This window comes from Neomonachus schauinslandi, chromosome 1 (assembly GCF_002201575.2).
Source record: "Neomonachus schauinslandi chromosome 1, ASM220157v2, whole genome shotgun sequence".
In the NCBI taxonomy this organism is placed as follows: domain Eukaryota; kingdom Metazoa; phylum Chordata; class Mammalia; order Carnivora; family Phocidae; genus Neomonachus; species Neomonachus schauinslandi.
The window spans coordinates 31,623,223-31,650,126 of record NC_058403.1 but is presented as its reverse complement, the minus strand read 5'-3'; the positions used below and the strand labels follow the sequence as shown (position 1 = coordinate 31,650,126).

General features: G+C 37.4%; 1 protein-coding gene and 1 pseudogene across 1 annotated transcript in view; one reads left to right on the top strand and one right to left on the bottom strand.

Annotated features, from left to right (window-relative positions):
- The window catches only part of ROBO1 (roundabout guidance receptor 1), a 967,818-nt gene that overhangs the window by 250,709 nt on the left and 690,205 nt on the right, over positions 1 to 26,904 (top strand). The window lies entirely within an intron of this gene.
- LOC110571178 overlaps positions 581 to 26,904 on the bottom strand; it is a 31,663-nt pseudogene continuing 5,339 nt past the window's right edge.

The following is a 26,904-nucleotide window of genomic DNA, read 5'->3' as shown; positions in this document are numbered from 1 at the left end:
GTTTTTTTGTTTTTTTGGGTTTTTTTGTAAATCAGAACCCTTTAATTAGAAATAATCACTGGATAGTTAGCTTTTATATAGCTTTGTTGAAAGAACAAAGTCATTGAAAAAACAAAGTCAAGATGTAAAAATAGACCTCATCTTCAAACAGCTGAATTGAACAGGAATGAAATGAATACTCACCAAAAATCATATATGGAAAGAATTGTAAGAAATGTTATCCTAAAATAATTGGGAACTTAAAGGAACCAAAAACTTGATTTTGTAAAAGTAAAATCTCTTTTTGGCCTTCACTTTACCATTATTCAAAATCAAACAAACAAATTAAAAACAGTAACAACAAAAAGGATTTTGCTTAATGTGAAGAGCGTAGCCAGAAATCTATGGGCTGCTTAATTACTATCCACTATATAGGCGATTTAAATTTGAATGAGATTTTGACATTTAAAAGAATATCAATTTATACACTTGATCTTTCTTTTTTTTTAATTTTTAATTTTTTTTAACAAAAGGGTCTTTATATGAGAAAAGCCAAAGGGGCTTCTGGGGTGACAAGACAGGCAGGCCAGCTTCTCAGGGCTCAGGGACATTTGGGCAGATGCGATGAGTCCTCTGTGTCAACCTGGGCTGTTTCCGGGAGAGGTGGCACGGCTCAAAGATGGGATAAGCTTCGGGGGCCTCAGCCTCCAGGAGTTCTGGAACAAGCTCCTCCTTGGACAGCACTGAGAGCTCATCACTGCTGCCTGCAGTTATGCCCCCAGGATCTCTCTCTTGGCCCAGCCTCGGGGGCTGAGAACCCTGTGGGACCTCTGCCAGTGGTCCCACAGGTGACACAGGGTGGCTGGGCAGGGGGTGCCTCCAGGGCTGGGCTCAGTGCACTTCTGCAGGGAGCCTTCCGAATGGAAACTCTGGTTACTGTTCTCATCATTGAGATCTGGCAGGATGAGGAGGCCACCCCTTGGGGACTGGCACCCATGCCCTGCCGCTCCAGGCCTCAGTATCTCTCAGCCCTGCCACTTCCCCTTTGTCGCTCCTCCTCCTGGGGTCCACCACTGGCACCTTGAACATAAATGAAGCGAAGTGTCGCCCACAGTCACCCAGTGCTTCTCCCATCTCCAGACCTTCTCGATGGTCTCCATCAGCTGCTTGATGTCATCCTTGGCCAGGCTCTGGGTCACGGCTCAAAAGTCCACCTGGCCATGCTGTAGGGGCAGGGGCCAGGGCTGGTCCACCTCCAGTGCCTCGGACTCAGGCTCGGTGACAGGCCCAGGCACCACTCTCTCAGCCTGCTGTCCCTCCTGCTGTTGGCCCAGCCCTCCCTTTATAGCTGATCTTTTTAAAGTAAACCACTCCATAAAGTTCAGTGATCTTTTTTTTAAATTTTATTATGTTATGTAAATCACCATACATCATTAGTTTTTGATGCAGTGTTCCATGATTCATTGTTGGCGTATAACACCCAGTGCTCCATGCAGAACGTGCCCTCTTTAATACCCACCACCAGGCTAACCCGTCCCCTCTAGAGCCCTCAGTTTGTTTCTCAGAGTCCATAGTCTCTCATGGGTCGTCTCCCCCTCCGATTCCCCCCCTTCATTTTTCCCTTCCTACTATCGTCTTTTTTTTAAGATATAATGTATTATTTGTTTCAGAGGTACAGGTCTGTGATTGAACAGTCTTACACAATTCACAGTGCTCACAATAGCACACACCCTCCCCAGTGTCTGTCACCCATCCACCCCATCCCTCCCACCCCCCAGCACTCTAGCAATCCTCAGTTTGTTTCCTGAGATTAAGAATTCCTCATATCAGTGAGATCATATGATACATGTCTTTCTCTGATTGACTTATTTCACTCAGGATAATACCCTCCAGTCCCATCCATGTCATTGTAAATGGCAAGTTTTCATTCCTTTTGATGGCTGCATAATATTCCATTGTATATATACACCACATCTTCTTTATCCATTCATCTGCTGATGGACATCTTGTCTCTTTCCATAGTTTGGCTATTGTGGACATTGCTGCTATAAACATCAGGGTGCATGTACCCCTTTGGATCACTACATTTGTATCTTTGGGGTAAATACCCAGTAGTGCAATTGCTGGATCGTATGGTAGCTCTATTTTCAACTTTTTGAGGAACCTCCATACTGTTTTCCAGAGTGGCTGCACCAGCTTGCATTCCCACCAACAGTGTAGGAGGGTTCCCCTTTCTCCGCATCCCCGCCAACATCTGTCATTTCCTGACTTGTTAATTTTAACCATTCTGACTGGTGTGAGGTGGTATCCCATTGAGGTTTTGATTTGGATTTCCCTGATGCCGAGCGACGTTGAGCACTTTTTCATGTGTCTGTTGGCCATTTGGATGTCTTCTTTGGAAAAATGTCTGTTCATGTCTTCTGCCCATTTCTTGATTGGATTCTTTGTTCTTTGGGTGTTGAGTTTGATAAGTTCTTTATAGATTTTAGATACTAGCCCTTTATCTGATATGCCATTTGAAAATATCTTCTCCCATTCTGTCGGTTGTCTTTTGGTTTTGTTGACTCTTTCTTTTGCTGTGCAAAAGCTTTTTATCTTGATGAAGTCCCAATAGTTCATTTTTGCCCTCGCTTCACTTGCCTTTGGTGATGTTTCTAGAAAGAAGTTGCTGCAGCTGAGGTCGAAGAGGTTGCTTCCTGTGTTCTCCTTTAGAATTTTGATAGACTCCTGTCTCACATTTAGGTCTTTCAACCATTTTGAGTCTATTTTTTTGTGTGGTGTAAAGAAATGGTCCAGTTTCATTCTTCTGCATGTGGCTGTCCAATTTTCCCAACACCATATGTTGAAGAGACTGTCTTTTTTCCATTGGACATTCTTTCCTGCTTTGTCGAAGAGTAGTTGACCAGAGAGTTGAGGGTCCATTTCTGGGCTCTCAATTTTGTTCCATTGATCTATGTGTCTGTTTTTGTGCCAGTACCATACTGTCTTGATGATTATAGCTTTGTAATAGAGCTTGAAGTCTGGAATTGTGATGCCACCAGCTTTGTTTTTCTTTTTCAACCTTCCTCTGGCTATTCAGGGTCTTTTCTGGTTCCATACATATTTTAGGATTATTTGTTCCATTTCTTTGAAAAAAGTGGATGGTATCTTGATAGGGATTGCATTAAATGTGTAGATTGCTCTACGTAGGACTGACATCTTCACAATATTTGCTCTTCCAATCCATGAGCATGGAACATTTTTCCATTTCTTTGTGTCTTCCTCAATTTCTTTCATGAGTATTTTATAGTTTTCTGAGTACAGATTCTTTGCCTCTTTGGTTAGATTTATTCCTAGGTATCTTACGGTTTTGGGTGCAATTGTAAATGGGATCGACTCCTTAATTTCTCTTTCTTCTGTCTTGTTGTTGGTGTATAGGAATGCCACTGATTTCTGTGCATTGATTTTCTATCCTGCCACGTTACTGAATTCCTGTTATGAGTTCTAGCAGTTTTGGGGTGGAGTCTTTTGGGTTTTCCACATAAAGTATCATATCATCTGCAAAAAGTGAGAGTTTGACTTCTTTGCCAATTCGGATGCCTTTGATTTCTTTTTGTTGTCTGATTGCTGTGGCTCGGACTTCTGGTACTATGTGGAATAGCAGTGGTGATAGTGGACATCCCTGTCGTGTTCCTGACCTTAGCGGGAAAGCTCTCAGTTTTACCCCATTGAGAATGATATTCGCTGTGGGTTTTTCATAGATGGCTTTTATGATATTGAGGTATGTGCCCTCTATCCCTATACTCTGAAGAGTTTTGATCAAGAAAGGATGGTGTACTTTGTCAAATGCTTTTTCTGCATCTATTGAGAGGATCATATGGTTCTTGTTCTTTCTTTTATTAACGTATTGTATCACATTGATTGATTTGCAGATGTTGAACCAACCTTGCAGCCCAGGGATAAATCCCACTTGGTCGTGGTGAATAATCCTTTCAATGTACTTTCAGTCCTTTGTTTCCTATTGGCTAGTATTTTGGTGAGAATTTTTGCATCCATGTTCATCAAGGATATTGGTCTGTAATTCTCCTTTTTGATGGGGTCTTTGTCTGGTTTGGGGATCAAGGTAATGGAGACCTCATAAAACAAGTCTGGAAGTTTTCCTTCCATTTCTATTTTTTGGAACAGTTTCAGAAAAATAGGTATTAATTATTCTTTAAATGTTTGGTAGAATTCCCCTGGGAAGCCATCTGGCCCTGGGCTGTTGTTTGTTGGGAGATTTTTGATGACTGCTTCAATTTCCTTCGTGGTTATAGGTCTGTTCAGGTTTTCTATTTCTTCCTGGTTCAGTTTTGGTAGTTTTTACATCTCTAGGAATACATCCATTTCTTCCAGATTATCTAATTTGCTGGCATATAGTTGCTCATAATATGTTCTTATAATTGTTTGTATTTCTTTGTTGTTGGTTGTGATCTCTCCTCTTTCATTCATGATTTTATTTATTTGGGTCATTTCTCTTTTCTTTTTGATAAGTCTGGCCAGGAGTTTGTCAATCTTATTAATTCTTTCAAAGAACCAGCTCCTAGTTTTGTTGATCTGTTCTACTGTTCTTTTGGTTTCTGTTTCAATGATATCTGCTCTGATCTTTATTACTTCTCTTCTCCTGCTGGGTTTAGGCTTTATTTGCTGTTCTTTCTCCAGCTCCTTTAGGTGTAGGGTTAGGTTGTGTATTTGATACCTTTCTTGTTTCTTGAGAAAGGCTTGTATTGCTATATACTTTCCTCTTAGGACTGCCTTTGCTGTATCCCAAAGATTTTGAACAGTTGTGTTTTCATTTTCATTTCTTTCCATGAATTTTTTTAATTCTTCTTTAATTTCCTGGTTGACCCATTCATTCTTTAGTAGGATGCTCTTTAGCCTCCATGTATTTGAGTTCTTTCCAACTTTTCTCTTGTGGTTGAGTTCTAGTTTCAAAGCACTGTGGTCCAAAAATATGCAGGGAATGATCCCAATCTTTTGGTACCGGTTGAGACCTGATTTGTGACCTAGGATGTGATCTATTCTGGAGAATGTTTCATGGGCACTAGAGAAGAATGTGTATTCTGTTGCTTTGGGATGGAATGTTCTAAATATATCTGTGAAGTCCATTTGGTCCAGTGTGTCATTTAAAGCCTTTGTTTCCTTGTTGATCTTTTGCTTAGATGATCTGTCCATTTCAGTAAGGGGGGGTGTTAAAGTCCCCTACTATTATTGTATTGTTGTCGATGTGTTTCTTTGCTTTTGTTATTAATTGCCTTATATAATTAGCTGCTCCCATGTTAGGGGCATAGATATTTACAATTGTTAGATCTTCTTGTTGGATAGACCCCTTAAGTAGGATATAGTGTCCTTCCTTATCTCTTATTACAGTCTTTGGTTTAAAATCTAATTTGTCTGATATAAGGATTGTCACCCCAGCTTTCTTTTGGTGTCCATTAGCATGGTAAATGGTTTTCCACCCCCTCACTTTCAATCTGGAGGTGTCTTTGGGTCTAAAATGAGCCTCTTGCAGACAGCATATGGATGGGTCTTGTTTTTTTATCCTATCTGATACCCTGTGTCTTTTGATTGGGGCATTTAGCCCATTTACATTCAGGGTAACTATTGAAAGATAAGAATTTAGTGCCATTGTATTGCCTGTAAGGTGACTGTTACTGTATATTGTCTGTGTTCCTTTCTGGTCTATATTGCTTTTAGGCTCTCTCTTTGCTTAGAGGCCCCCTTTCAATATTTCTTGTAGGGCTGGTTTTGTGTTTGCAAATTCCTTTAGTTTTTGTTTGTCCTGGAAGCTTTTTATCTCTCCTTCTATTTTCAATGACAGCCTAGCTGGATATAGTATTCTTGGCTGCATATTTTTCTCGTTTAGTGCTCTGAATATATCATGCCAGACCTTTCTGGCCTGCCAGGTCTCTGTGGATAGGTCTGTTGTCAATCTAATGTTTCTACCATTGTAGGTTACAGATCTCTTGTCCTGAGCTGCTTTCAGGATTTTCTCTTTTTCTCTGAGACTTGTAAGTTTTACTATTTGATGTCGGGGGGTTGACCTATTTTTATTGATTTTGAGGGGTTTCTCTGTGCCTCCTGGATTTTGATGCCTGTTTCCTTCCCCAAATTAGGGAAGTTCTCTGCTATAATTTGCTCCAATATAACTTCGGCCCCTCTCTTTCTTCTTCTGGGATCCCAATTATTCTAATATTGTTTCGTCTTATGGTATCACTTATCTCTTGAATTCTGCCCTCATGATCCAGTAGTTATCTCTCTTTTTCTCAGCTTCTTTATTTTCCATCATTTGTTCTTCTATATCACTAATTCTCTCTTCTGCCTCATTTATCCTAGCAGTTAGAGCCTCCGTTTTTGATTGCACCTCATTAATAGTCTTTTTTATTTCAACTTGGTTAGATTTTAGTTCTTTTATTTCTCCAGAAAGGGTCTCTCTAATATCTTCCATGCTTTTTTCAAGCCCAGCTAGTATCTTTATAATCATCATTCTGAACTCTAATTCTGACATCTTGCTAATGTCCGTATTGATTAAGTCCCTGGCAGTTGTTACTGCCTCTTGTTCTTTTTTTTTAGGTGATTTTTTCCGTCTTGTCATTTTGTCCAGAGGTGAATAGATGAATGAGAGAACAAAATGCTAACAGGGTAACAATGACCCCAGAAAAATATACACTAAACAAATCAGAAGAGACCTGAAACCAGGGGAAAAGAAAGGGAAAGAAAGAAAAAAGGAAAAAAAAAAAAAGAAAAAGAAAAAGATTTTAAAAAAAAAGAATATGATCAAATATGATCAGGCTGGTGAATAGATCAGTGCCACACACTAGATTTTGGGTGTATTTTGGTCTGTTAGAAGAAACTGTCTCCCAGAATTTTAAAGAAAGAAAAGCTTATGTATGTATAAAAATAAGGGTAAATACGATGAAGGGATGGAATATGACTATAAAAGTTTGAGTGATCATTAATGGCTCCCAAAACTACTTCATCTAGTTTAATTTTACTTCTCATGGTTTTCTCTGAGATCACTTGAGATATTTTCATTTTTCTTGGGAGTGGAATTGCTAGGTCAAAACTCCAAATTTAAATTTTGAAGGACTCCTTTTCTCTCCTCCTCCTCCTCCTCCCTCTTCTTCTTTCTTGGTATGTTGCTGGATTCAGTTTGCTAGCATTTTGTTGAAGATTTTCACATCTACTTTTATAAGAGATGTTCATTTGTGATTTTCTTTTCTTATCATGTCTTAATCTGGTAGTCTGGTTTTAGGGATCAGAGTTATGCTAACCTCATAGAATGAGTTAGGGAGTTTTCATCCTTTTCTGTTTTTTCACAGGATTTTTTGAAAAGGTGATATTAATTTTTCTTTAAATGTTTGGTAGAATTCACAAGTGAAGCCATCTGAGCTTGGACTTTGGGGAGGCATGGGATATTTTAAAATTTCTAATCTAATCTCTTTGCATGTTATAGATCTGTAAAATTCTCTGTTTCTTCTTGAGTCAGTTTTAATAGTGTGTCTTTTTAGGACTGTGTCCATTTCATCTAAGTTATTTAGTATACTGACATATATCCTACTCTTAATTTTTTGAAAGATTTTTTTAAGATAAATGATAAGAATATTATATTTTTTTATTTTATTATGTTATGTTGATCACCATACAGTGCATCATTAGGGGTTTTTTTTTTACATTTTTTTTATTATGTTATGTTAATCACCATACATTACATCATTAGATTTTGATGTAGTGTTCCATGATTAATTGTTTGCGTGTAACACCCAGTGCTCTATTCAGTACGTGCCCATCACCAGGCTAACCCATCCCGCCACCCCCCCCCTCTAGAACCCTCAGTTTGTTTCTCAGAGTCCATAGTCTCTCATGGTTCATCTCCCCCTCTGATTTCCCCCCTTCATTTTTCCCTTCCAGCTATCATCTTCTTCTTTTTTTTTAAGATATAATGTATTATTTGTTTCAGAGGTACAGGTCTGTGATTCAACAGTCTTAACACAATTCACAGTGCTCACTGTCCTCTCTTATACTTCTGATTCTAGTAATTGGAGTCTTCTCTCTCTCTTCTTCCCACCCTACCCCCACCCCACCTCTCTTTTTGGTCAGTCTAGCTAAAGGTGTGTCAATTGTGTTGAATTTTCCAAAGAATCAGCTTTTGGTTTCAATGATTTTCTCTATTTTTTCTCTTCTCTGGTTCAATAATTTCCACTTTAATCTTTATTATTTCCTTCTGTTTTCTTTAGGTTTACTTTGCTCTTCTTTTTCCTCTGTCTTAGGTTGAAGATTAGGTTATTAACTTGAGATCTTTCTGCCTCTTTGTGTGTGTTTGTGTGTGTGTGTATGTAATATCTATTCTTTATATATATAGGCATTTATAACTATAAAATTTCCCTCTGAGCATTACTTTAGCTGAATCCCATAAATTTTAGTATTGCGTGTATCTTGCGTATCTTTATTTTTATTCCTCTCAGAGTATTTTTTGTTTTCTCCTGTGATTTCTTCTTTGACCCACTGGTAATTTAGGAATGTGTTGTATAATTTCTACATAATTATGTATCTCCCAGATTTCTTTCATTAGTGTTTTCTACTTTTATTCCATTATGATTAGAAAACATACCTCATGGTGGTGGTGGTGTTATTATTATTATTATTATTATTATTATTTTACATTTAATGAGGTTTGTTTTATGCCTAGCATATGGTCTATCCTAAAAAAAGTTCCACTCACACTTGAGAAGAATATATATAATTTTGCCGTTGCTAGACATCTGTCTATTAGTTCCAGTTGGTTTGTAGTGCTACTCAAGTCTCCTATTTTATTTTTTTCTTTTTTAAAAAAGATTTTATTTATTTGAGAGAGAGACAGCGAGAGCACAAGCAGGGGGAGGGGCAGAGGGAGAGTGACAACCAGACTCCCTGCTGAGTGGGGAGCCCGATGTGGGGCTGGATCTCAGGATCCTGAGATATGACCTGAGCTGAAATTAGACACTTAACTGGCTGAGCCACCCAGGTGCCCCTAAGTCTCTTATTTTCTTGTTAATGTTCTTACTAGTTGACTGTCCATTATTAAAGTAAGATATTAAAGCTTCCAGCTATTATTGAAGTGCTGAACCCTGATGAACATTTGGCTAATGCTATGTCTGATGAACAAGTTACTGACATTCTCTCTGGGCCTTAATATCCTCATGAATATGATCATGCATTTACTTCCAGTTTATCTTCATAGGCTTCTTACCACTTTGTGACTCTATCACTTTTATTAGACCTAGGTCATAAATGAAACAAATCCATAACTCATGAATTCTTATGCTAAAATGCCACAGATGTTTTACTTTCTTCTACAAAGGTTTTTCAGTGTTACCTTCTCAAGTAGAGTCAGAATCTGAAACCTTAGGAAATCAAGACAGAGATTGGCTAGGTTGTTGGCCAACTATTGTGCTATATAGTATGTTGTTTGGATGTTATTAAAGCAGCAGAATGTTAATATTTAGACTCAATTGATATTATTTTTCCAATGAGACTTTGGGGTTTTAAATTGAATTATTATTCAGTCATAACCAGGCCTGTTTGGAGAAGAAACTTGGAACTTTGATTATAAGTCTCTTGTGCTCTGTCCCTTTGGAAATGGGAGGAAACATACAAACATTAGCTTTGCCATATGCACATGAAGTTTCTAAAGTATTTGTCTCTTTCCCCTTTCAAAAACAGAAAATAAATGACTCACTGGTAACTTTTGCTGACAAACATACCATACAGCATCAGCCAAATGCCTGCCTGAGATGGTTGTCATTAGAGATCCAAAACTGTTTATAATTCAAAATCCAGAACAAACGTGACCACCAATGGGATGCCTTCTCCAAATCCCAAGAATTACTTTATTAGTCCTCTGCCTCCAAATTACTTTGTGCACACTTATATTATGACACTTTTTCCTATCTGCCTTCCCCACCTCAAAAAAAAAAAAAAAAAAAAAGGACTGAATGTTTGGAAAGAAAACTTTACCTCACAGGTAACAAGTGCAAATAAATGCATGCATTTTCATTTTAACACAATTGATTGTCATTATGGCCATTAAAAAAAAACTGTGATATTTGTGTTATTATCTATGCATATCTCAATGTAACAAAAATAATATAGTCTACACTCTCCTACTTGAGCCCTCTATTCATAATCTACTACATTTGGTTTTAAGCTGATGGTTTACTCAGTGCCTTTGTTGAAAATTCTTATTGGTGTGCTTAGGTGAGGGGTCAACTGCTTTTCTTCCTTGGCGTGGGAATGTTATATGCTACATTTGTTGTTACGCTTTAGCAAGACTCTGAGGCCGTTCTCTGGTCCTGCTTATGGTGGCTCCCCAGAGATCGCCTGCTGGCAGGGTATTTTCTCATCTATCTCCTCCACAAGGGTTCCAAAATGTTTTTGCCAATAATACTATGTTGTCATTTATTGTCTGTAGTTGAATATATTGAAATTATTTGACATGTCAGATGTCACTTAGAAGTTAAATCCTTTATTAATTTAGCAACCAAAATGTATTCTTTACCTATCACGTCATCATTATTTGGGACAGTTTGTTGAGACGATTATTTAGGCTGTGCTGCATGCAAGTTAATACTTGACCTTGACTGTCATCAGAAATATTTTAAGTCCAACAAACATGCTGACATATTAGAGAAGTTTAGGTTTTCCCCAGAATCCTAATGTCAAGCAGTGTAAGTGTTCAGTGTCTTTTAAGGCATACATACACATTATTATTTAATGTATGTTTATTAAAATATTTAGAAAATAAAACTAAAAATGAAGGAAGAATTAAAACACCCATCCATCCCTTCTGTATTATCAATCCTTGAATAAAAATATTGTTAAAATTTGGGGTATAGTCCTTTTCAGACTTTTGTGTGTTTATCTGTATCTATTTGTCTATAAAACTATATCTATCTACACATACTTTTGCTGAGAAAAAAAAACACATACTATTTTGTGGGATTTTTTTTTTTTACTCATCACCATATTATGAATTCCAAGAAAACATTAAATTAAATTGAGTATTCTGACTGTCTACAATTTAAATTTCATAATTATCATAGCCACAAATAAAGTATCTATTAGAAAACTGTTTCAACTCTAACTGTAAAGTATAACCCAGCTCTTCTTTCTGAGTAATTCTTCAAAATAATCATTAATACAATAAATATGCATATGATTCTAGAATATGTTTCATTTTGCAAAATGATCATTTTAAATGATATGCGTCAGTGATCTGAGATGGTGAACAACATATTTGTGTAGCTCTTTTTAGGAAATAAGGCTTTACATTGGAACCTTTTTAATTTAGGAAATTTTATTTAAAGAGTCAGACCTCATTTGGAAAGTTGATGCTCACATAACATTGTAAAACTTCTGAGAAATGATTTGATCTCACACAGAAAAAAAAATAAAGCCTAGAAATATTCACTTAGATGCTGAGCATTTATGTAGACTACTGTTCAAAGTAGTCATTTATGTAGACTACTGTTCAAAGCATATATGTTCAGACATAAGAGAAAGAAATAGGACTTTTTTGAAGAGTTAAAAAAGTGCTTCAGGTTTTGATAAAAAGTCATATAAAGTGAAACTGAGAGCCAGCCTGCCTGTTTAAGACATAATTTTCTACCTTATCATAACAGCAGAATTCAAAAGCAATCCCAACATACCTCTATTCACCCCACTGAGGTTTCAGACCTCTAAGAAATGGAAACTATGAGAAAACAGCATTTAGAGAGCCCTTCGTTCTGGTCAGAAAGATATATCCATAGTTTTGTGATCATCAGAAGCCACTTTCACTAAGCCACCATCAGCCCTATTTTGTAGTATAATTTTAACTCAGATGATTGTATTTCTTTATGAATATAAATAGTAACCAACATATAGTCATTTACATCAAAGACAAGAAAGTAAATGCAACAAATTTATTTTTTTTATTTTTTTTAAAGATTTTATTTATTTATTTGAGAGAGAGAGAATGAGAGAGAGCACATGAGAGAGGGGAGGGTCAGAGGGAGAAGCAGACTCCCCGCCGAGCAGGAAGCCCGATGCGGGACTCGATCCAGGGACTCCAGGATCATGACCTGAGCTGAAGGCAGTCGCTTAACCAACTGAGCCACCCAGGCGCCCAATGCAACAAATTTATATCAGTGCATCTGTTTATCTAGGATTTGGGGAATATGAAACTGACTTTAATTAGGCTCTTCTCAAAAATTATTCTTGACCTGATTCCAAATGAGTCCCCCCCCCCCATCTTAACTTCTCATTAATATTTGAATATTCTGGCCATTGTAGAATCTACCATATTTCAAACCTATGCTGTATTAAATCATCAAGTAGCTACAAAGCACCCCAGGATGCAAGGCACTATGAAACACTGAAAAGTATTGGTGGAGTTTTAACAACAGTGAAAAAGCAACAGTAACCTCAATAAAAGTGGCGACGGCTTATAAACTGTCCAGAAGGGAAAGACCTGTTTCAGCGCAGTTGCTGATGGCCCTGGAATGTATGGCAGGGCAAGGAGGCCGCCCGAGAGGTTATAGCCTCACCACAGTCGGAATGCGGTCACTCGAGTTATCACTTCATGATTAGGAAGTGGCTGTGGTAGAGTTTAGATAATTCCAGTGAAAGCAAAACGGCATGGGTCTTTAGCTCTTTTCCTATTTTGTGTGCCTGAAGGGACAGGTTTTGAAAGCCACTGAGTAGCCTCCCTTTCACAGGTAAGCACACAGGTAATTAGACCCAACAGCAGAAGTGAAAGACTTCGCTCTAGTGAGGCAGTCTGGAATCCTTGCCCCCAGAGAGCAAAAGCCATCCAGATGAAACAAAGAGGGAAAAGAAGTGATGTAAGAGAAGACTGGCCCTAGCTGCTAGATTCTTCATTGAGTCACATGTCAACTGCTTAAACCTCTGTTTTAGTCAGCAAACGCCTCTCAGGGACTTTAAATGACTAAGAGCAGTAAGTAGTGGGAATGGTCTCATGCAGTAGAAAGATGGTGGTCAAAAATGATTTCAAGATCAAAGAAATCATAAGGAACCAATTGGCCCAAATCCCAAATATACATTGTTAAAATACTGAGAATGGCACTTTCCACTTTTTTTTTTTTTTACTGAACAAATTTCAAACATACCAAAACATTGATAGAACAATAAATGAACATTTATGTTCCTCTTCCTGTATTAAAATTTGTTAATATTTTACCGCAATTATATCATATCTCTTTAAAAATATATATATACATATGTATGTACATTATTTTCTTTGTTCTATCTTTTGAAACTAGGTTCAGACTTCAACATGCATATCTTAAATAAAGGCATTCATTTTTCTAACCATAATAAGATCACACCTTAGAAAAAATAACGATTCTATTATATAATGCCTAGCCCATGGACAAATTGCCTAAAAGTGTCCTGAGAAGGTCTTTTATAGCTGCTGTCAATGTTATTTTTAACTTTAAATTATAATCCCAACTGGATTCACATACTGCACTTAACTATTATTCCTTTTTATTTTATGGTTTCTGTCTTTTTACTATCAATGTATTGGGCCAATAATTCTTTGCTGTGGAAAGGTGAGGGCTGTCCTTTGCATTGTGGGATGTTTTATACCCACTAGATCCAAGTAGTACTTTCCCCTTCCCCAGACAATTTGTAATGATCAAATTGTCTCCTGATGTCACCATCTGTCCTCTGGGGAACAAAATCACCTCAGACTGAGAACCACTGTTCTCTTAATCTAGAAGAGTACTTCCATCTGTACCTAATGTAATGTCATTTAGCCATGCCTAGAAACAGGCCTATATTTTACACCTGCATTATCTCAACATATACCACATCCATCCCTCTGTGGACTGTTTTAGTATTACGAATCTCAAGAGGAGACAGCCTCTGAGCAATCATAAAAATCACCCGAGAAGCTTGCCAAATACCAATTCCTGCATTTTTCTCCTAGATGTTCTGAGTCAGTTCTGGATTGGGACCTGGAAATCTGAGTTTTTTATAAGCAGTCCAAGATTGCACTGTCCCAAGTCAAGTTTGGGGAAAAACAACAACAGCAACAACTGTCTTCTGACACTTCTTCTTTCCACTTAATGTGGGGACACCTATGTCTTAGGCCCTATATTTTGTTGTAAAGCAACATCCAGTATTTAATGGTTTCAGATGTCATTAATAGTGCAATATTTTCAAAATGTTTGTGTTTAATGTTGAACTCCCACTAGTTTTCTCGTTGTCTCAAGTCTACTTCTGTGAGGATTTTTGTTCATTTTGATTCTAACATGTTGGCAACACAATTTAGCATCTTTTCTACCATGAATGCTTTTCTACCATGATTTCTATTATGGTAGAAGGCTATTATTTTTTTTTAGATAGAAGTTTACTTTAAGTTTCTATTGTCATTCATTGCTAGTGGGAATGCAAAATGATACATTCGCTGTGGAGGACAGCTTGGTGGTTTCTTTGAAAACTAAACATTCTTACCACGTAATCCAGCAGTCATGCTCCTTATATTTACCCAAAGGAGTTGAAAACGTATATCCAAACAAAACCTGTACATGGATGTTTATAGCAGCTTTATTCAAAATTGCCAAAATTTGGAAGCAACCAAGATAGCCTTCTGTAAGTGAGTAATAAATAAACTGTAGTACATCCAGACAATAGAGTATTATTCAGCACTAAAAGAAATGAGATATCCATCCTTCAGTGAATATTACTAAGTGCAACAAGCCAATCTGAAAAGGCAGCATACTGTATGATTCCAACTATATAACATTCTGGAAAAGGCAAAACTTTGGGGACAGTGAAAGTATTTGCTAGGAGTTCAGGAGGAGGAAGGAATGAATAAGCAAAGCACAGAGATTTGTGCAGCTACCCGACTCTGTATGTTACTCCAATGGTGGACACAGGTCATTATAAATTTTTCCAAACCCATATTATGTACAATGCCAAGAGTAAAACCAGTGTCACCTATGGATCTTGGGTGATAAGGATGTATCAAGGTAGGCTCACCAATTGGAACAAGTGCACCATCTGTGGGGAGCAACAGGAGGCTGTGGGTGTGTATGGGCAGGGAGTATATGTGAACTTGGTGTACCTTCTGCTCACTTTTTTTTTAAATTTTATTATGTTGGGGCGCCTGGGTGGCTCAATTGGTTAAGTGACTGCCTTCGGCTCAGGTCATGATCCTGGAGTCCCGGGATCAAGTCCCACATCGGGCTCCCTGCTCAGCAGGGGGTCTGCTTCTCCCTCTGACCCTCTTCCCTCTCGTGCTCTCTGTCTCTCATTGTCTCTCTCAAATAAATAAATAAAATCTTTAAAAAAATAAAATAGAATATAATAAATAAATTTTATTATGTTATGTTAATCACCATACATTACATCATTAGTTTTTGATGCAGTGTTCCATAATTCATTGTTTGTGTATAACACCCAGTGCTCCATTCAGTACGTGTCCTCTTTAATACCCATCACCAGGCTAACCCATCCCCCCACACCCCGTGAGAGACTATGGGCCCTTCTGCTCACTTTTGTTGTAAACCTAAAACTCCTCTAAAAATTAAGATCTATTAATTTTTTTCCCATTAATTGCTCTATCATGTTTTCCTGAGTCCTAGACTGGCTGCCATGTAATCATTGTACCTTTTTTCCCCTCTACACTCCCAAGTATGGTTACCATGTTCTCTTAATTCTTCCTCTAGAGCAGAACTTCTCAATGTTCTTCCATGTGAAAAAAAAAAAAAAATCACATAGGCAACTTGTTAAAATGCTCATTCCCATTCCTCTGCTGGAAAGAATGACATTAAAGAGTTTGGGCATGTACTACAGAAAAATGAATTTTTAACAAACATTCCAGGTGATTCTGAAATAGGTGAGCCAAGAACCAAGATTTGAAACCTCTTGCTTTATAGCGTCTGACATATTCATCATTTTGGCCGTTTTTCCCTATGGCTTCAGGCCGATTCTGTTCAAACAAGGGCTACGACAACTTCTTTGCTGGTGATCCTAATTCCTGTCTCCTTTTGCTACAATTATGCCTTTGTAAGCTGCTGAAATAATCTTCTGCAAATGCCATTTTTATCACACCACCTTCCTGCTCAAGAATCAGCTACTCCTACTATATCAAGTCTAAACTCTTGGCTTTTAATTCAAGGTCTTCTGTCAACTGGCACTTTTGTACCTCTCTAATTTTATCTTTTCCCACTACAGACTGACTCTCCCCTCTAGCTAAATCTAGCCAACTTTCCATTCTTCCATGCTGCTTATTTGTGTGCCTTTGAGTTTCCCATCAGTTGGAACGCTCTCCTGTTCATTTTCTCCAACGTGGAATAAACATTTGCTCCCAACTCACCTACTTCAGGAAAATTTCCCTGATTAAATTTTTCCACCTAACTGTTATGCTGACTGAATAAAAATTAACAAGCTGGTCTATAATTTCAATGGTTAGAAATTACAAGATGGCCTCTAATATTATGAAGGAGGAATGGTATGTTATCTTTCCAGTTACAAAAACAAAGAATTACTGCAATAAAAGTATCAATCAGAATTTTCAAGGAAAAGTAAGTGCAACAAAGTATTAAGAATAAATGGGTTAAAAGTTGAATATAAGTGCAGTAGTTGGAGTAAACACTACTGTGAGACAAGAAAACAGAGAGAGCCAGTAGGAAATAAATGAGTGGAGAAAAATAAGGTAGTAACTCCTAAGATGTGAAATGAATGTGGTGACAAAGTACGATGGAAATGCAACAGGAAAACAAAGCCTCGGTTGCCTATCCAAATTAATCTAAATCCTTCCCAGAAGCAGTTTTGGTAGCGCATGGACATTAGTTTTATTATTTTGTAGGCATAACTGCCACATACAACCAATGGTTGGCCTCTTCAAAGCAGTCATTTCCTGAGCCTATGGAGCAAAAACACTTGTACCAGAGATTTCATTCCAATGACATGCTGCATGCATACCTAATTCATTCAGTGCACCCAGATTTATTTCCAGATGGTTCTATGTGTTAGGAATTCATGAGAGTTACTGATTTTCCATGCACTCACCAATACTTGGGTTTATCTATCTCCAAATTTTATTAATTGAATGGGTACATTATGATATCACATTGTGATTTTACTTGCATTTATATAATTACTAAGGAATCAGTGCATCCTCTAAAATACTTTAGAGCCATTTCGGCTTCTCTATCTTAGGAACTATCTAATCAAATCTGCCTAACTCTTTCATATTATGTCTAATGACTTCCCTGTATTCACTCTGTATCAGCCATGCTGAACTCCAGAAGTCACCCAGAAATACTAGAATTTTGCTAGCCTTCTTAGGTTTGTTTTTTTTTTTTTTCTTTTCCTTTTCCTGCCAAACTCCAATATACTTCCTGTTCACACTTCAATTATAACACTTTGCAGATTTCATGAAAAGCATTTATATCTATATTTTTCCCACAAGACCTGGCCTTTTAAAAAAAGAAAAGAAAAACAATTTTGCATTCCTAGCTTCCAAGAAATAGGAAGTACATAGTGAAAGGTGGTGCAAAGGTACATACCTGACTGAAATTTTCTTCTTAACATCCTAAGAGGAGAGATTCCCTCTCTCTTAAGGTGAAGAGAGGCAAGACAAACCACCATGAGGTGCACACTCAAGGGAGTCTGTCAGACTCAGAACTACAACCCACAGTCACATCCACCCTGAACCCAGAGGTCTCACATTTGCCTTTTCCTGGTAACATGAATTTTTGAGCTCCAGAAGTCCTGTCTTCCCTTATTTAGGCCAAGATCCAAGTTCGCTTGAACTGGCTTGTATCTGAGAAGGTGAAAGAAAGATCACAAAAACAGGAACCAAGCACTTTGCAAGCTTGAATCTTGCAACATAGCTGGGGAAGATCGCAGCAGTATGAAACAGTCTGGAAAGAGCAGAGAAATGGAATCAGACATGCCTTTGGGGGTGAGGCAGGTACTATCTTTTGGGGTGCATCCATATGCAAGATAGAGAAGTCCATTAAGGTGATGGCGAAAAGTCCAGCCAGACTCATGTAAAAAATTGGTGTCAAGAAACTCAAGTGATAGACATTGGGTGGTGGGACAGCAAGTGACTTCATGCAAGACCAGCAGAGCAGACAGGCTGTCCTACCTGCCAAGTGGGTGGGTCCAAGATGCAGGGAATCAAGAAACTAAAATATATAGATTTGGAGTTAGATGGGCATCTCATTAAATTATAAGATCAGAGGCATTGGAGAGAATTTAAAGTCAGCCAAGAACAAGATATATTCTAGACCTAGAGAAACTACAGTGGAAAGACACAAAATAGGGATCAAGATATGTTCCTTAAATAACTATACAAGTTGTAAACTTTATTCACTTATATAACTCATATTTCTGAGTGCCTTCTAGAGATTGAGCATGGGCATAGATCAAGGGTACAGCAATAAACAGACAAAAATCTTGGCCCTCAAAAAGCTTAATATTTTATTATTTTTTTAAGATTTTATTTACTTATTTGACACAGAGAGAGAGCAGCAGAGGGAGAGGGAAAAGCAGACTCCCCGCTGAGCAGGGAGCCCAAGGCAGGACTCGATCCCAGGACCCTGGGATCAGACTTGAGCCAAAGGCAGACACTTAACCGACTGAGCCACCCAGGTTCCCCTCAAAAAGCTTAACATTTGAGTGGGAGAATATGGACAATACAAAAGTAAAAAAGTAACATAGAGTATGTCAGATGTTGATAAGTGCCAAAGAGAAAAATAAAGCAGAAAAGAGAAATGGGGGTGTCCACAGGCAGGGTAGGATTTGGTTGTGATTCCATATTTGTTGACTAACAAACAAGACAACTGAGCACATGCATGCAGGTGGAGAGAGAGTGAGCCACGTGTTTACCAGCGAATGGGAAGACTGTGGCACACAGGTGTATTGCTGACGTTTTTGTGGAAAAGCAAGGAGGCCCGAGTGGCTGGAGAAGAATGAGTAAGGCGAAGAAAAGGCACATGAAGTCAGAGATGTAACAGAGATGTCACATAACATTTGCCTTAATATTTCACTCACCAAAGGTCCTCAACATTAAACTAAACTAAACTAAACTACATTAAACTAAAACTAAAGTAGGGCCTTATGGTCTACTACCAGCATTTTGGTTTTTACTTACGGTGAAACACACTTGGAGCAGAAGAGTATGATGAGCTGACTTGCATTTAAAGATGACCACTGTTTCTGCTGTGTTGAGAAGAAAGGGAAGAGGAACAAGGATGGAAGCAGAGAGGACTATCTAGAAGCTATTGTACTAAACCAGCTCTGAGAGAGTGGCTCCGATCTTGGGGGCAGTAGTAGAAAGAGCAAGACATGTGAAGAATCTAGGCACCTTTTGGAGATATAATCAATAATATTTGTTGTTGAATTGGTGGATTGTATGTATGGTGAGGGAGATGAGGCAAGGTTTCAGAGTTTGGGGCCTGAATGGAAAGAAGAATGGAGTTGCCTGTTACCTAAAAGTGAAAGGTTGCAGGAATGTAAAGTCAAGGATGTTTTTGAATATCGTGAAATTGAGATGATTATTAGCTATGCAAATGGAAATGTCAGATTGTTAGTTGCATACCACAGTGTGGAGTTCAGGTGAGAAATCTGAATAGAAATATAAATTTGAGTGCCTGGGTGGCTCAGTCAGTTAAGTATCCGACTCTTGATTTCGGCTCAGGTGGTGAGATCGAGCCCCGCAACCGGCTTCTGTGCTGGGCGGGGAGTCTGCTTGAGATTATCTCTCCCCTTTGACTCTGCCCCTGTCTCCCACCACACCCCACACCCCCAGCACATGCATGCTCTCTTGCTCTCTAAAAAAAGATATATATATTTGAGAACATTTACTTGGCATTTAAATTCATGAAACCAGAGGATATCATTAAGGCAATGGGTATAGAAATGGTAAAAGGAAGAAGTTCAAGGTATGTTTAGAAGTTGAGAAGGTACTGGCAAATGAAATGAGACTGAAAAAGAGCAGACAGCAATGTAGGGAGAAAACCAGGAGAAACAAATGTCCTAGTATCCAAGTGAAGAGACATATAAAGGGGTGGGAAGGATCCAGGGACAAAATTAAACAGTGAATTTAGCAACATGGAGATTCCTTGTGACTTTAGTATCTTTTGTTGCTGTTGTTCAGTTTGGTTTTTTTTTTTTACTGAACATAATTTTTGCCAAAATTCAGGAAATATTCAGTGATATTAGTAATAGACATTGTAAATAAGTTGAACAAACAATATAACACCATTTGTGGGCAAACATAACATATGCTTTTAGAAATTATACTGATTTTTTTTTGTTATGCTTATCCTGAGATAATCCTCAAAGAGTAACTGTTCAAATTATGTTAAAAAATGGCAATGTTATTAAAATTATTTACTGCCTCTTAATATAACCAACCTAAGATATAATATTTAAATTTTATCTCACTATTTTGTAAATCTTTTGTAATGTTTAATCTTGACTAGTAAATTTTTAGTTCCTCCAGGTCATTAAAAATGACCATCATTTATTTATTTATTTATTTTTATTTATTATTTTTTTTTTTAAGATTTTATTTATTTGACAGAGAGGGACACAGACAGGGAACACAAGCAGGGGGAGTGGGAAAGGGAGAAGCAGGCCTCCCCAGAGCAGGAAGCCCAATGCGGGGCTCGATCCCAGGACCCAGGGATCATGACCTGAGCCGAAGGCAGACGCTTAACAACTGAGCCACCCAGGTGCCCCAAAAATGACCATTATTTATTGAATCCCACCAAAAGCAAGAACTTTACATGGATTTTGTAATTTATAGCTCAACAGGGGTTTTATCATCATCATTTTCAAGGGGAAAACTGATCTAAACTCTTCTGGGTAACAGCATTCTGTATGAAGCTGATATATAACTAATAGAGTAGGAGAGTAAGTTCTCTTGGAAAAAGACAGACTTAATAATTTTGTATTCACATAACATTTGCCTTAATATTTCACTCACCAAAAGTCCTCAGCATGTTTATTGAATTACATTAAACTAAAACTAAAGCATACCTTGAGATATATAGTTAACTCCAAATCTGGTAATTAGGTAACATACTTTCTGGCAAGAAAAATTAGGAATAGGCAAATATTTTGTGCAAAGTGATCATATTATGTGTGATAAAGTGATATAACAGAAAGCAAATGGGCAGTTTCAGGAATGAAGTTGGCAATTTTCTGAGAATTATTCATGAGAGTAAAATAAATCTATTTTGAAAACATGACTGGTTCTGTTTGACAGAAGCAAAAGAATATTAAATGCAATCTTTAAAGGTAGTCATCTATATAATTTATGCCTGAATTTCATAAGTAAATTTACTGCTATGTTGGTTTAAAATTACTTAGTCAAAATTCAGAATCAACAGATAATAAATAACATCAAGAATTGCTAGCATTTTTAATTGGATAAAATTAGAAATTCAGTGAATTTCATTTTATTTTTTATAAACTTTCTAAAAAATTCCAGTATGGTTAATGTACAGTGTTATATTAGTTTCGGGTGTACAATATAGTGATTCAGTAATTCCATGCATTACTCAGTGCCCAACAAAATAAGTGTACTCTTAAACCCCTTTGCCTATTTCACCCATTCCCCCACTCTCTTCCCCTCTGGTAACCACCAGTTTGTCCATTTTTTTTTCTCTTTTTTTCTTTGTTTTGTATCTTAAATTTTACATATATATTAAATCATATGGTATTTGTCTTTGCCTGACTGACTTATTTCAGTTTCAAGCTTTCATTCTTTTTATGGCTGAGTAATATTCCATTATGTATATATACCACATCATCTTTATCCATTCATCTATTGATGGACACTTGGGTTGCTTCCATATTTTGGCTATCATAAATAATGCTACAATAAACATAGGGGTGCACATATCCTTTCCAATTAGTGTTTTCCCATTCTTTGGGTAAATAGTGGAATTACTGGATTATATGGTAATTTTAGTTTTAATTTTTTGAGGAACCGCCATACTGTTTTCCACAGTGGTTGCAGCAGTTTGCATCCCTACCAACAGTGCATGAGAGTTCCTTTTTCTCTATATCCTTGCCAACACTTGTTGGTTTTTTGGAGTTTTGATTTTAGCCATTATGACAGGTGTGAGGTGGTATTTCATTGTTGTTGTTGTTGTTGTTTTTTCCCTGATGATTAGTGATATTGAGCATCTTTTCATCTGTATGGCTATTGGCCATATGTATGTCTTCTTTGGAGAAATGTGTGTTTATGTCTTCTGCCTATATTTTAATTGGATTATTTGTTTTTCTGGTGTTGATTTGTACAAGTTCTTTATATATTTTGGATAGTAACCCCTTATCAGATATATCATTTGCAAATATCTTATCCCATTTGGTCAGTTGTCTTTTTGTTTTGTTGATTGTTAGAAATTCAATGAATTTTAAATTGTAAAGTACTAAAAATAATCCAATTAAGAATTCTAATTGATTTTGACCTTTTTACACAAAGAACTCAATGAATTTTTTATTATAATTTTTTGGACATCATAGCCTACTATTTCCTTATATTTTATAAGCTATTTATTCAAACTATTAACTAATAAAAGATCATTTTTACTAAGGTAGAAACTTTTAGTGTTCTTGATTGTATTAAAATCTTTTAAATATGTAATTTATTGAAATAATTATAAAGATTTATTTTCTTTTCCCTATAATAACGTCCCTTTACTGTTTTACAATTTAAAAGTTGCAGCAAATAGTTTAGCATATCATGTGGCTATAAAAATCATATTATTTGGCTTATATTTAACTTGGTTAAATAAATATTCTACATACATTTTGGCAGAGTATCATTATAAAAAAGCCATTTCTAGATCATTTCTATATCAATATGATTCCAGCATTTCCTGGTATGAGTTTCTTCAGTAAACATTTTTTTCTGTGGTATGACATAAATATAGAAGATGATCATAAAAGTACTATACTTAGTGAATTGGTACTAAAGATCTTAAATATCTTTTGATTCTGATACTTCTAAAATGGATTCCTTAATTTTTTTTTAACTTTTAAGTTATAAAAGCAGGCCCATAAACTTTAGTAAGATAGAGGATAAAAAAATTTGCTTTTTTTTTTCCTTATGTAGCAGAAAATAAGTGAATTAAAGATTTGTTTCAAAGTTGAAGGGATTATTTGGATGCCACAAACCTTTTAACCTACTAGTGTTTTCCAGTATATTTTTGGGTATGTGTAAACATCTTCAGGTCCTCTCTGCTGAGTGTCCTCATTCATGTATATATACATTTGTTCCATCATTAAACATAGATTTATTGGGCACCAACTACTGGCCAGGACACTGGACATAACAGTCACCCAGGCAGAAGTCCTACCATCATGGATCTAATATTTTCGTTGTAGAGAACAGTTACACTAAAGAAGAAAAAACAGATAATATGTCAGATGAGAGCAGGTCTTATGAAACACTATAAAAGATATAAATGGGGATAGGTAGTGGTGGGGAGGCTGGAATATTAAATGAGAAAGTCACATTTGGCCTCTCTGTGTAAAAAAGAAGACAAAAGAAGGAGAGTTGTGTGCCAGTCTGGAAACACTTATTTTATCATGTACCAGGCACTATATAATGCTTTGCATCCATGAACACATCTAATTCTCATAGTCAGCTTGTGAGCTAGGTAATAACTCCATTTTACAGATGAGGAAACTGAGGCACAGAGAGGACTGCTATTTGTCCAAGGTTGTAGGCTATTAGCAAGATTAAACCCAGGCAGCTATTTCCAGATTCTGTGTTTAAACAAGACCAAAACATGCCAGGTATGGGAAACCACAAGGGCAAACGTCTGAGATGTGCAGGTGTTTGGTGTGTTGGTAAAGCAGCCCTGAGGATGGTGTGGGTGGATGGAGTTGGCAGGGTGTTGGAAGGAGAGGGGATAATGTGAGGCTGGAGTGGGGGATGAGTGGGATGCAGATCATATGGGACCTTGTGGATTTGAAGACTGTGTGAGAGGCAGTCATTTGAAGCTTGATAATTAATAAGGATTTATGCTATGAACTTGGCTAATGTGTGTGCTTCCAATCAAAGACATTTCATAGGGCAGGGAAAAATGGCAAGAAAACAAAAATAATCAAAAAGAAAGGAGAGGAGCCCGCGTGGCTCAGTTGCTTAAGCGGCTGACTCTTGATTTGGGATCAGGTCATAATCTCAGGGTCCTGGGATGGAGCCCTGTGTTGGGCTCCGTGCTCAGTGCGGAGTCTGCTTAAGGATTCTCTCTCTCCCTCTCCTCCTCCCCCCACCCAGCTCTCTCTCTCTCTCAAATAAATAAGTAAGCCCTTAAAAAAAAAAAGGAAACTATATAAAAACTCTCAGGCTAATTTTTGCAATCATAATGTAGCTTTTAAATATCACCCTAATACATCCTATTCTCCTTATTCCGTTCTTTTTTTCTCGAGTGTACTTATCACTGTCTGACGTAACAATGTGTTTTTAATAGATTTTATTTTTAAAAGTTTTACCTTCACAGCAAAATTGAATGGAAAATACAGAGAGTTTCTATGTTACCCCCCCCCCCCATATACACAGCCTGTCCCGCTGTTAATATCCCCACACCAGAAGGTACATTGGTTACAACTGATTAACCTGATTGACACGTTGTTAACCTATGTGGACAATTTATATTAGGGTGATATTTTATTCTTTATTTATCTCCTGACTTCCCCCACTAGAATATAAGATCCATGAGGTCAAAGAGTATATCTGGTTCACTGCCTTATCTGCAGTGCCTGGAAGAACACTTCTCAAATAATTGATACTCAAAAATTATTTAGGAATTAATTACTTAATTCAAACAGGACCTTTGTTACCAGGAAAGATCACTTAAGGCAATCTGGCAAATGTGGTCTTTTTCAAAACACTGACATGTTGATTTTTGAGGCTAGTTGAGTCTAATGTTGCAGCAGTCCCTATGCACCCCGTGTTTATTCCGTAATTTTTTACTGATAATGAAGGCTAGTTGGAAGAAAGGCAGGCAGGGACAAGGGGCCCCCATTCTAAGTAAAAAGACCCCATCCTGTTATTCTAGGCTTTGCTCAATGGCCCAGGTGTAAGTCTTCCTACCGGGAGGACTTACAACTTGTATGTGATAGAAAGGAAGGGAATGGCCTTGGGCGTCCTAACCCAGGCCCACGGGCCAGCCCAACAGCCAGTGGGATATTTAAACGGGGCTTGATCTAGGGGCCTGTGGCTGGCCAGCATGCCTTAGGGCAGTGGTGGCCTCCGCCCTCATGATCCCCGAGGCTTGGAAACACCACCTTGGGTGGAGCCCTCCACCCTTTCCCACGTGAACGACTATCTGATAGGTAGATGAGCACGTGGACAAAATCCTGATTGGGTGAAAGGCGTGTGGAGGGTTAATCAGATCAAAACAGACCACACCAAAGAGCCCATAAAACCCTCTGGATTTAAACACCAAATCAGCAACCCTCTTGGATCTCTTCCCTGTTTGGGAGCTTTGTACCATTGCTGAATAAACTTTGCCTTACTCTCAATAAACTTTGCTTTGCTGCCCACCACTCTTCATCTGGTCAACCTCTTCATTCTTCGAAGCGGTGTGACCAAGAACCATGGGCACTAAAGGAAAAGAAATCCTGTAACACGGCATGCCTGCAGTGAGCCAGTCACGCTTTTAGAGGCATATCTTGAGGGATGCAGCAGTGGTAAAAAAGTAAAGATGCACCCTTGAGTTGTGTGTTAGTATTCTAGTAGACTAGCTCTCACTCTAGAAGTTGGAACTTGTGTCAACTCTCTCAGTCTCAGTATTTTGGTTTTTGATAGCAAGCAATGAATTGTTCAACAGCAAGCCCTAGAATATTTGCTGGTGATATAAACTCATTTGTGCATCGGTATGCTTATTTTTAAGATTCATTTTTTTTATACTTCCTAAAGATGTTGCAATTGCACATCTTAGATTTTCTGGGACACGCCTGGCAGTAATATCTGCCTCCGTGTGTTCTTAAATATGTCAGTACTTGTTAGAACCTGCATGCTAATTTTTTTTCTTCTGAAATTAGGTCACTACACAAATAGTCACAATCTCAATGTCTGAGAATGTCGCGCTCCTTCATTATCACCAACAAACTTTAGTCAGACAATGACTCTAAGGCAGGAGAGAAACTGGTAGCCTATTGTCCTCAAAGAATTTATTTAGATTCCAAATGCTTTTCACACAGAGGGGGGATTTCCTAGGCATCTGGAAAATCTACCTCTGTTATTTGGCATACTTTTCCTGTAATACTTTTACAAGCTGTAACTGCTCCGGGTGAAAAAATTTCTTAATCACTGTTACATGTTTTCTACTAGAAGGCCTACAATATTCATTGCCACTGTTAATAAAATAATCAAGAGAAATAATTCAAAAAGTTGAAATTAGCAACCTACTTACAAAGACAAGGAATTTATTCCTATTTATTAAAAGAAAAATACAGATCTCTTTTTAAATGGCTTGCTTTTAAAAATATGTTTCAAACTGACATGCTTATACAACTATTTTAGTCTTAATTATTTTTCAGAGTAAAAACAAAACTGAATAGGTGAAGCAGATAGTAAACTAGAGAGCTTTTGGGAGGGAAACTTGTAGGACTATCTAAAAGGTGAAATAAACTTTGTAATATCAAGATCAAATTGTTGACTTAATGGTAAATCCTAGGGTATTTAATTCCTCATTAAATTTGGATTTACATTTTTATGGTCTTGGAGGTCATAATTTATTTATACTGAAGTGTTCGTTTTCCTAAATTGCAGTTCTGTTCTTTCAAGCATAACAATTTGAAAATGCACCTCTTAGCCCTACACTAAATGATGCCAACTGTTTTATCAGTGCTGATTTATTTTTATTATTACTATAGTTAGTT